Raw genomic sequence first — 12,774 nt, 5'->3', positions numbered from 1 at the left:
CATTCAGCCATTAAATGTATGTGCACATGGGGTACATAGCTCAGTGCGTTAGAGGACGCCACTTCCTGGATTTCGGAGAATTGGCCCACTATGACACTATGACGCTTTAGGTAAAAGTTCTGAACCACTCTGCAATTATTTGCCCTCTGACAGCTTCCCACCAAATACCAAGAATGGTATTGCCTTCAACACCATTACTGTTTTGTGTCAAGTTGTACGTGAGCTCGCAGCATTGGTCTGCATGACCCTCAATGGTGATATACCACAGATTGTGAATGGTTTTGAGGAGCTTCAAAAACGTATACACTGGGTTTAGAAAAATATTAGGTACTTGGTAGCCTGTGGTAGAATTATTATGTGACCATACGAGAACTGGTCCACGAAAGTTCCTGAAACCACAGTTTAGTTTGAGTATACCTTGCAACTAACCTGGTGCTCGTTAACAGGTTGGGCAAGAGTTCTACAGGCAAGAGTTCTATAGCTAGCCATAGGATTAATACAGCTAGGTCCAGGATGAGGTGAGCCAGTTGGCCACAGGTGAGGTGATGGCCCATGCTGAGCTGAAGAAATCATTGGCAGGCCAGGGTAAGGCAAAGACACAAACGATGGCCAGGGTGCAAAGGGTGTGGTGTTGATGGGTCTTGTTAAAGCACAGTTGGTTTTGGGTGTGGTGTTTTTCCTGGGGTGGTGCTGACAGGTCCGGGGAATGGTGTTCACATGTTGGGATGCTATATTGATTGGTCCAGTAATGGGGAATGTATCGACAAATCAGGACATGGTGTTATTCTGCAAGTCCACCTACGGGCAGCCCCACATGACGACACAGATCGTAAGTGAGTTACAGCTTAGAAACAAGAACCAAATCTCAGTGTCAATAATAATGTTTTCTGGTGCTTATGTAGCAGTTTGTCAGCGTCTGTATTACTAAACACAGATCTCATTTCATCATCATTGGTGTACTCCTTCTTAGGATTGTATCCAGATCAATGGCATCCTCATCCATCACACTGTCATTAACAAATACACCTACAAAAAAATCTTATACTCAGTGCATGCAAGTGCAAAATTATAGTGGAAGAAGAAATTAATGACTACTACTATTCATGTATCTGCCCACCTATCGTGGAGTCAATCCATGCAAATTCATGCCAGAAGACGGTGTCATATCCTGGTGTAGAAGGAAGACAGGTGGATCCTTCTGCTCAATCTCTGAAGCTGTGGTTTCAGTCCATTCACACAAGACAATATCGTTATCAATAGCACCTACAAACAAGAACATCTCATAAGCAATGTACACAAGCATAAGTTACTACAGTAGAAGAAGAAATATCAGTTACTACACATGTATGCACCCATCTATAAAAAAAACCCACTTATGCAAACTCAAACTGGAGAAAGGTATCATAGCCCAGGATGGATAATTCTCTGTATTAGTACTAGGGAACTGTGTTATGGATTGCATTTGAGAAATGATATCCTCAGTTTGAGTGACTGTGGCATCTAACCCTCGCTACATATCTGTAATATTATCAAAGTCTCCTACAGACAAGAACATCAACATCTCCTACTAATAGGATGCAAGCGTAATTATATAAGATCCTTGTGTGATGTACTAATAATACTTTTCTCACATTCGGCTGTCTACAGCTTGAGCACAGTCTTCTGAACTCAAACTAGTGAATTTTGTCATAGGCTGCAGCTGGGAAATGGTATGATGCTAACTGGGAGTAACTGCAGCATCTATCCATCAACATATATCTATAAAACTACCCAAGTCTGATAGGAACAATAACAATTTATAAGCACTGTTTGCAAGTATATTTATGGGTATATAACACTCCCATGTGAAATACTAATAATAATGTTTATACATTTTTGTATCTATAATTTGAGCACATTCCTGTAAACACAAGCTATCTATGTGAGGTACAGGCAACTCATCATAAACCTAACCAACCGTCAGTATTTCTACAAAACAAAACAGACCATGTCACGTATTATGCCCAAATATGCTAACAGAGATAGGTAGACAGTATCACGTATTTTTACAGTCCTTGATGTACAGCCAGCAGATAGGGCTTTGTGCCTACATCCCAGGTGTCAGGTTCTAATAGAGGCAGCAGACTGGGCACATTCAGGGAGTGTACATTCACAAGGCCAAGCTCGACCTCGACCACACCCATTTCTGCAAACTCATTGAAACATTTTACAAGGCAACAAACGCATTACATCAGGTAACCATATTATTTATTATTCACACAAACAGAGCGATAAATGTAGAATAAAACGAGTACTTAGAATCACAAAATTCACCTCTTATTGATGATTGTTTGGCATTTCTGAGCCACCTGAGTCCCTCAGAAATGTCTGTTTGCTCCTTTAGACCATATAATGCGCTATCCCCCTTGAGTGGTGACTGTATGCTGCTGTCTGTAACAAAGGAAAAAATCAACACATTGCTGCTGATAAATACGAGTAACACAAGAAAAACGTACACACTCCCAGAATTATTTTATATATATACAGACTAACACTGCTGCTACCTCCAGCATTCAGGCCAACACTGGAGGGATTTCTGGCATCACAATGTGTCTTGTTTTTGGCCCAGTGTGAAGGGAAACCAGATGTAATCGCATATACTGTGCAGACCAATAAGGTGACTTCCCTGCACTTTTATGAATCAATAGCAAAAACAAGGTTTTATAAATTGTCAGTTGTCACAGAGTGACATTCCCGGCCTGAATAGGTGATAATATGTAATGGCAGGTGGAGTCTTGTGATACTGATATTTGACCGCCACTTCTTTCATCAAGCACTGTCAAGCCACTGTCATTTTACGGTCAGTGAGCAAATGTGACAGTAACTTGTTTGCCATGTAGAGATGACAATATCGATCACCAGATCACAACCTGCAGAGTGGGAACATACCAGAACTGCACAGTCAGGCAGCTGTGCCCGAATTAATCAAAAACCAATCCTGCAGCCTGGTTGAAAACCAGGTAGAAAATGCATGATATGAAATAATAAAAAATCTGTAATGTAACTGCCTCTAATAACACTGCTAGTGAGGCGCAACGTGATTATACTGCAACAGGCGATCAGTTATCGTGTGTAGTGGCCAGCGTGTACCCAGCTACACTTTGGGTTGGCTGGCTGCTGAGAGACACGCATCAAATACAATGAGTAGTGCGTATGTATACGTATGTCTCTGTACCGTGTTACATTAGCATAACAGGCTGGTAGATAGTGATACACCACGTGGTTTATCGAAGATGAATGGACTGATGTTGTGGATGATGAGTGTAACTCAGATCACACAATAATTTCGTAAACGTTTACATATAGAGTGTCTTGTATAAGTCCATAGTTACAAACCATACATAAGCATTGTCAGTATCAAAGATGTGTTGAAGAAACATCTAAAATTATATCTTCTATACTCAATGAACTCTATAGGAAACATGTGTGGAAGAAAACACATACTTACCAAATATAACACCTTACCTGCACACATGCTAAAACCGATTAGTGTGAGAAAATTAACTGAATAAAAAGAAACAAAAAATTAAAGATTAATCTATCGTTTATTTGTAACCAAATGTACAGTAACAGTGTATTATCTGAAGTGCACGTAAGACCATTTTCTTCTCATCCCATACATCTATTTGAGCTATCAAGTAGAAGGACAACCCTACGATTCAAAATTCTGAACAGAAGCGATTTCATAAATCTCATGCATCCATGATGACTCCTCACTGCTTTTGGCATACATGACAGTATCTATGTTCTCAAAGATTCAGAGCGTTGTCGCCATACCTTCGTAAGGTATTCAAGCATTACCCCCACGTGTTTCATGGTGAAAACTCGTTAGTCATGACACTCTCTTTAGATTCCTGGAACAATTTACGTCTCTGGAAGGTTTGGGCGACTCCACACCTGGGCGAATGTCATTATTACAGCTCCTACAATTGTGGATGCGATAAAGGCAATATCCTCAAATACAAAGTTCCCGAATTTATCGTACAAGTGCTGTGTGTCAGTAATGATGTTCACACTGTCAGGCGTCTTTTTCAGGTGCCTTGGATGTGAAGCAGCACCTCTAAATTTATACCGCTCATTCCACAGTACCAGTAAGGAAGAAATAATTGATCACACAGTCATGTAGCAATAATGCACTTGCTGCAGTGTCTGTTGAGAAACTATCTGATGATTCTAAATCTATACAGCAGTCTGTTAGCCCAGATGTAGTTAATTTGTAGTGTTTTTTGTAATAAGTCACACCGACTTGTGCTAGTTCCTTAAATTTCTTTGGGCTGAGCATGCATCCAAATGCATCATCTCCTTAACAAGAGTGAAACCATGCATACGTAATATACAGTAAGCTCTCAATGTTGTCACCCCAGTCAAGCTGTAAGTTATCACAAGGATTAAAATTTAGAATTCAGTTACCCTTCAGCGCTGGTTAGTTTACAGTTGTTGAAGGTGGTGGAATCGTTTTTCAGATATCCCTTCTGTTTGTATGCAGCACTTTTCTTGTTGATTAGCTGTTTTATTGGCCGGTATATGTTTGGATGTTGTCAATGTATCTGGATTTTGAAATAGGTCCCGTGAACACCAACTTAATGGCAGCTGAATAGATGAATTCAACAAGTACATGAATTTCTTTGACTGTCCATACTAGTTTCTTCAAGGCAGTTTTCTTCTCTCTTGGATCAGACTCTTCTTCACATTGTGTGTTCTTATGAAGTGCACTTTGTATCTTAATTATTAGGCATGTCAGGAAAATAAGACATGTGTTTGAAAAAAACTCATAAGAACACTTTTGCTCAAACCAAAAATTACGTTTACGTGAAAGACCATTTCTTAAACTATTTTTCTACATATTTCCCGCCATTGCTCACACACTTATCGTAGCGAGAAACTTTTCTATGTCCTCTTCATAGGTAGATTCCCTCACTAAAGAAAGTCATTGGTGCATATCGTTTTTTGCATTGCTAGTTGAGTTCCTTCCCAGTGCCGAAACACTGTGATAACTTTGGCGCACAATTAACAAATGATGTGGAGTGGTCACTGAAGGCATTGTGTTGGTCATGACAACACATGTCCCCATTCTGCTGGTGTCACTCAAAACTTTATTCGGCAATACAAATGGGAGCAGGTCGATCACCAGCCACACAAAGCTGAACTCACATCTTCTGCCTACTACTTGTTGTTGACCTTGAAACTGTGAGATGGCACATACCATATCGACTTTTGGTGATATCGAATGTGCTGCATGACAGCGTGAGGATTCTCTGTCCACTATACTGGCGCAATGTTCCTGTTCACTGTGCCATTCACAAAGGAAGATCCTTCATCACTTAAAATGAGTTCCTCGCAAAATCCATCCTCTTGCATAAGAGTTGCAGCACTGCCGAAAATTCAAATCGTTTGATTCTGACATTCGTAGTTTAAGGCTTTAACTTCAGTATTTTCCTTAAGATCTTCCAAATGGTCTTTTGTGGCATTTTCAGTTCTCTACTTGCTCTGTTCATCTACTTCTATTGACTATGTGCGAAACTCGACGGCACGCAGTTAACTGTTTCTTCACATACTGGAGGCTGATCCGTTCATTTCCCTTTGCAGAGCCACCCTGAAACCTTAAATTGCACAGCCCATCGGCAAATGGAGTTAGCAGCTAACGGATTATTGCTGAACTTCCTTCTGAAGTGTCACTGCATTGTTATGGCAGACTGGTGTGAACACATTGAGAGCACAACACATGCTTATTCGGTTCCTGTCGCCATCTTGTTTGGCTGCACTCTGCTGTCCTCTCGTGGCCGAACTCTGAAGTGCGGCAGCATCAGTACAAAAGGTTCTCAGTCTTTCTGTCGACAATAAGTCAGTTGACGTAGCAGCAGTGAATTTACGAAATCGAGTCTATCATTTATACAGTGGTGTCCAAAATTAAAGAAACAAACGGAAATTTTCCTACGTTGCTTTTATTTTGTCGCAAAACATGATAAACAGGTGATAGTAACCGAAAAACAATGTAAAGAATACAGAACGTAAACAACTGCAACATGCATAATGGCAGACAAAAATGTTCAATGTTTTTTCCAACTAAATAGATTTTCAGACAGCTTCTTAATGTGCTCAGTGTGGGGCTTGACCACCTCTGACAGCAATATAGGCCTGACAACTTCCATATGTCGTCAACCATGTGTCCACAAACTATACTTGTACATCCAGTAGAAATATTCCAATACATGGGAGACATTTGACTTGAAAGTCGCTTGCCCAGTGTCAGCGGATTAATGCAATACTGCAGTACCTGGGTTATTCTAACGGTGCAATGTTCTTTCGGACGTACGTGCAGATCCGAAGGAACATGGTATAGTAATTCGGAATAACACAGGCACTGCAATGTAGTATGGTTAGTGTTAGGTGATGGTATGAGTTCTTAATTTAAACGAGGGCAAAGAACGTACACTAGAAGTTCTGAAAACGGAACATCTGCTCATACCCATCCGTTGCGTTTCAGAGTGACGTGCTTGCTTCTAAGTACATATTTTAGAACAGTGTCACACCTTAGCAACAATAATACCCTGAGCAAATCACTGTTTGGGTTTCAGAAAAGTTACTCTACTGAGAACACTACTCACTCTTCAAATTTTACAAGCAATAAGTAACAAAATAGCCCCAGTTGGTATTTTCTGTGATCTGTCTAAGGCATTTAACTGTGTAAATTACAGGATTCTCCTAGATCAACTGAAATCATGTGGGACTGATGGTATAGCCAACCAATGGATAGTGCCATATTGCCATATGTAACCAAAACAGTGCAGAATGTAGTGCTTAGTTATTCCGCCTAATTTTGTCTGGGGATGTAATTCTGACTGGGGAGAAATCACGTGTTGGGTTCCTCAAAGCTCAATCTTAGATCCATTGAAGTTACTTATTTACGTAATCGATCTTCCTTGTAATATACAACAGGCAAACTTAGTTATTTTTGCAGTTGACACTAGTATTGTAATCAATCCAAGCAGAAATACAGAAACAGAAGATATGGTAAACAGTGTTCTTAAAAGTATAATTGGCTGGTTTTCTGCAAATGTTCTAGGCCCAAATTTAAAAAGACACAATATATTCAGTTCTACAGAGGTAGTGGCACTGCACGAATGATAAGTTTAATATGTGGTGAGGAAATAATAGATAGGATGGAAACCTCAAAATTCTTAGGTGTCCACATTGTTGAGAACTTCAACTGGAAAACTCACATTTTGGAACTCTGAAAACAACTTATTTCAGCCAGATTTGATCTTAGAATCATTACAAATCTTGCGTAGAGACAAATCAGTAACCTGCTGTCTTTCGCATTTTGTCAGTCAATAATTTCATATGATATAGTTTTCTGGAGTAATTTATCTTTAAGAAAGAAAGTCTTCGTTACTCAAAAACGTGCTCCAAGAATAGCATGTGGTGCTCGCCCACAATTATCTTGTAGATACCTGTTCAAGGAATTGGGCATTCTGCCTTTCGCTTCACAATATACACTCCTGGAAATGGAAAAAAGAACACATTGACACAGGTGTGTCAGACCCACCATACTTGCTCCGGACACTGCGAGAGGGCTGTACAAGCAATGATCACACGCACGGCACAGCGGACACACCAGGAACCGCGGTGTTGGCCGTCGAATGGCGCTAGCTGCGCAGCATTTGTGCACCGCCGCCGTCAGTGTCAGACAGTTTGCCGTGGCATTTGGAGCTCCATCGCAGTCTTTAACACTGGTAGCATGCCGCGACAGCATGGACGTGAACCGTATGTGCAGTTGACGGACTTTGAGCGAGGGCGTATAGTGGGCATGCGGGAGGCCGGGTGGACGTACCGCCGAATTGCTCAACACGTGGGGCGTGAGGTCTCCACAGTACATCGATGTTGTCGCCAGTGGTCGGCGGAAGGTGCACGTGCCCGTCGACCTGGGACCGGACCGCAGCGACGCACGGATGCACGCCAAGACCGTAGGATCCTAGGCAGTGCCGTAGGGGACCGCACCGCCACTTCCCACCAAATTAGGGACACTGTTGCTCCTGGGGTATCGGCGAGGACTATTCGCAACCGTCTCCATGAAGCTGGACTACAGTCCCGCACTCCGTTAGGCAGTCTTCCGCTCACGCCCCAACATCGTGCAGCCCGCCTCCAGTGGTGTCGCGACAGGCGTGAATGGAGGGACGAATGGAGACGTGTCGTCCTCAGCGATGAGAGTCGCTTCTGCCTTGGTGCCAATGATGGTCGTATGCGTGTTTGGCGCCGTGCAGGTGAGCGCCACAATCAGGACTGCATACGACCGAGGCACACAGGGCCAACACCCGGCATCATGGTGTGGGGAGCGATCTCCTACACTGGCCGTACACCTCTGGTGATCGTCGAGGGGACACTGAATAGTGCACGGTACATCCAACCGTCATCGAACCCATCATTCTACCATTCCTAGACCGGCAAGGGAACTTGCTGTTCCAACAGGACAATGCACGTCCGCATGTATCCCATGCCACCCAACGTGCTCTAGAAGGTGTAAGTCAACTACCCTGGCCAGCAAGACCTCCGGATCTGTCCCCCATTGAGCATGTTTGGGACTGGATGAAGCGTCGTCTCACGCGGTCTGCACGTCCAGCACGAACGCTGGTCCAGCTGAGGCGCCAGGTGGAAATGGCATGGCAACCCGTTCCACAGGACTACATCCAGCATGTCTACGATCGTCTCCATTGGAGAATAGCAGCCTGCATTGCTGCGAAAGGTAGATATACACTGTACTAGTGCCGACATTGTGCATGCTCTGTTGCCTGTGTCTATGTGCCTGTGGTTCTGTCAGTGTGATCATGTGATGTACCTGACCCCAGGAATGTGTCAATAAAGTTTCCCCTTCCTGGGACAATGAATTCACGGTGTTCTTATTTCAATTTCCAGGAGTGTATTTATTCCCGCATGAAGTTTGTTGTAAACAATCCACTAAGGTTCACAAGGAACAATTATGTACACATTTACAATATCAGAATGGGAAATTACAGTCATTACTTTAAATTAAGGCATTCCTTAGCAGAAAAAGGGGGACCAATGCTACAACTAATACTTTTTGTCACTTACCTAATGACATAAAATGCCAACCAGACAGGGAGGTAAAATTAAAAAAAACTGAAGAAGTTTTTCCTTGACATCTCCTTCTATTTCATAAAAGAATTTCCATTATTGTTCTGTGTAAAATGTAGTGGACAGGAATTACGAACTTACATCTATACATTAAAAGAATGGAAACCTTATAAATGTTCAACATTTAGCTATATTTAAAAATGAATTTATGACTCGTTCCACATCATTACTACTTATTGTGCAAACTGACCCATGGAACAAGGAACTAACAGACTGACTGAAGACATTGTGATCTGAATGCACAGTGTCAAACTGGTTAATTTCCTCCTCTAAAACTGCACTCTGAGGTTTGTACAAAGAAACATATAAAATGATTTTACATTGAATTATTTTTCCTTTCTGAAAAATTGTAATAAATATGTCTAGTTAGTGAAACTGGAACTGGATAAACTGACAGAACCAGAGGTTCTACAGAGTTTCAGGCAGAGCGTTAGGGAACGATTGGCAAAAACGGGGGAAAGAAATACAGTTGAAGAAGAATGGGTACCTTTGAGAGGTGAAATAGCGAAGGCAGCAGAGGATCAAGTAGGTAAAAAGACGACGGTTGGTAGAAATCCTTGGGTAACAGAATATATATTTAATTTTATTGAAGAAAGGAGAAAATATAAAAATACAGTAAATGAAGCACGCAAAAAGGAATACAGACGTCTCAAAGAAGAGATTGACAGGAAGTGTAAAGTGCCTAAGCAGGGATGGCTAGAGTAAGTGTGTAGAGGAATACATCATTAGGGGTAAGATAGATAGTGCCTACAGGAAAATTAAAGAGACCTTTGGAGAAAAGAGAAACATTTGAGTGAAGCGAAGAAGGGAAATCAGAAAGGTGGAAGGAGTATATTGAGGGTCTATACCAGGGCGTTGTACTCGAGGAGAATATTATGGAAATGGAAGAGGATGTAAATGAAGATGAAATGGAAGACATGATACTGCGTGAAGACTTTGACAGAGCACTGAAAGACCTAAGTCAAAACAAGGCCCCGGGAGTAGACAACATTCCATTAGAGTGGTCATGGGAGAGCCAGCCCAGAGAAAACACTACCATCTGGTGAGCAAGATGTATGAGACATATGAGATACCCTCGGACTTCAAGAAGAATATAATAACTCCAACCTCAAAGAAAGCAGGTGTTGACAGATCTGAAAATTAGTGAACTATTAGTTTAATAAGTTACGGCTGCAAAATACTAACACGAATTCTTTACACACGAATGGAAGAACTGATAGAAGCTGACCTCGGGGAAGATCAGTTTGGATCCCGTAGAAATGTTGGTACACGTGAGGCAATACTGACCCTACGACTTATCTTAGAAGACAGATTAAGGAAAGTCAAACATATGTTTCTAGCATTTCTAGACTTAGAGAAAGTTTTTGACAATGTTGACCGGAATACTCTCTTACAAATTCTTAAGGTGACAGGGGTAAAATACATGTAGCGAAAGGCTGTTTACAATTTGTACAGACACCAGATGGCAGTTATAAGGGTCGAGGGGCATGAAAGGGAAATAGTGGTTGGGAAGGGAGTGAGACAGGGTTGTAGCCTATCCCCGATGTTATTCCATCTGTATATTGAGCAAGCAGTAAAGGAAACAAAAGAAAAATTCGGAGTAGGAATTAAAATCCACGGAGAAGAAATAAAAATTTTGAGGTTCGCCGATGACATTGTAATTCGGTCAAACACAGCAGAGAACTTGGAAGAAGAGTTGAACGGAATGGACAGTGTATTGAAACAAAGATGAACATCAACAAAAGCAAAACGAGGATAATGGAATGTAATCGAATTAAATCGGATGATGCTGAGGGAATTAGATTAGGAAATGAGACACTTAAAGTAGTAGATGAGTTTTGCTATTTAGGAAGCAAAATAACTGATGATGGTCAAAGTAGAGAGGATATAAAATGTAGACTGGCAATGGCAAGGAAAGCGTTTCTGAAGAAAAGTTTGTTAACATCGAGTATAGATTTAAATGTCAGGAAGTCGTTTCTGAAATTATATATATGGAATGTAGCCATGTATGAAAGTGAAAAGTGGACGTCAAATAGTTTAGACAAGAAGAGAATAGAAGCTTTCGAAATGTGGTGCTACAGAAGAATGCTGAAGATTAGGTGGGTAGATCACATAACTAATGAGCAGCTATTGAATAGAACTGGGGAGAAGAGAAATTTGTGGCACAACTTGACTAGAAGATGAGATCGGTTGGTAGGACATGTTCTGAGGCATCAAGGTATCACCAATTTAGTACTGGAGGACAACGTGGAGGGTAAAAATCGTACAGGGAGACCAAGAGATTTCTACACTAAGCAGATTCAGAAGGATGTAGGTTGCAGTAGGTACTGGGAGATGAAGAAGCTTGCACAGGATAGAGTATCATGGAGAGCTGCGTCAGACCAGTCTTTGGACTGAAGACCACAACAACAACATTGCAGCTTAGCAAGTTGGTTCTATTATGGTAATGGGACTATTTCCGCTTAGGAGTCAAATAAATTACTCAGTGAGACGCAATGACTGCAGATCTTTACTAACTTTTAATTTACATTTGAATGACAAGATGTTGTTGGGAGATGGATTCTGACTGCTTGACAAACTGATAGCTAATGAAGCTTTTCTTATCGATGATGTCCACAATGTCGGCGTTGGTGGCACTGTTATCTCTCATGTATGTATGTGGACACTGGTTGACTATTGTGAACGGACTGGCAGGACTGCTATCTTTGACCACTGACTAGTGTGGCAAAGAGTAGCTGTCCTCCACTTCTCATGTGCTGTCATGTACCATGTGTGTGGGACGCTTCTGGCCATTGTGAGCATGTGAGGTGTGGCCTACTGGCTCTTATCAAGGTTTGCAGCAGCTTGTGACATGGGTGACGAGATCTCTCTCTCCAGTGAGCTGTAAATTCCCCCAAACAGAAGTAACAGTAACATTGCGCCAGCTACATATCTTAATAACACATTAAAATGGCAAGATAGAGTGGTGGAAATAAAACCGTTTTGTAGGGTTTATTATTCCCAGTCATCATAATAGTTAAAAATTACAGTCATTCTGTTATCCAGTATTTCAAGATTAGTTGTTTTCTCCATGCCTTAAATTCAACCTATATTATGCATTTAAGCCTATGTTGGTGTTGTGGTCTTCAGTCCTGGGACTGGTTTGATGCAGCTCTCCATGCTACTCTATCCTGTGCAAGCTTCTTCATCTCCCAGTACCTACAGCAACCCACATCCTTCTGAATCTGCTTGGTGTATTCATCTCTTGGTCTCCCTCTGTTCAAGCCTATAGGAGTAACAAAACATTTTTACATCTGTAAATTCTAATTCTATGGATTTTGGGCTTATGGGGTCAGTAGTAATAGTGGCAATGATAGCAGTACTTCGATAGTGTATGACCATATGAATTTATACACTTTTCTAAATCACTCTCATGCACAATATACTCACATAGACAGTTTGCAACATCATAAAATACATCTTTCACATTCACCCGCTAGCAAACCAAACTGTTTGTTGTGATCGCTAATGAACTGTATAGGTCACACAATTTCACGATACTTGAATGTTTTATGTAAATCCATGAGTCACCAGTCGTTAAATCCA

The sequence above is a fragment of the Schistocerca gregaria genome, chromosome X (assembly GCF_023897955.1).
Source record: "Schistocerca gregaria isolate iqSchGreg1 chromosome X, iqSchGreg1.2, whole genome shotgun sequence".
Taxonomy (NCBI): Eukaryota; Metazoa; Arthropoda; class Insecta; order Orthoptera; family Acrididae; genus Schistocerca; species Schistocerca gregaria.
The sequence above is the reverse complement of the archived record's forward strand: the minus strand, read 5'-3'. Positions refer to the sequence as shown.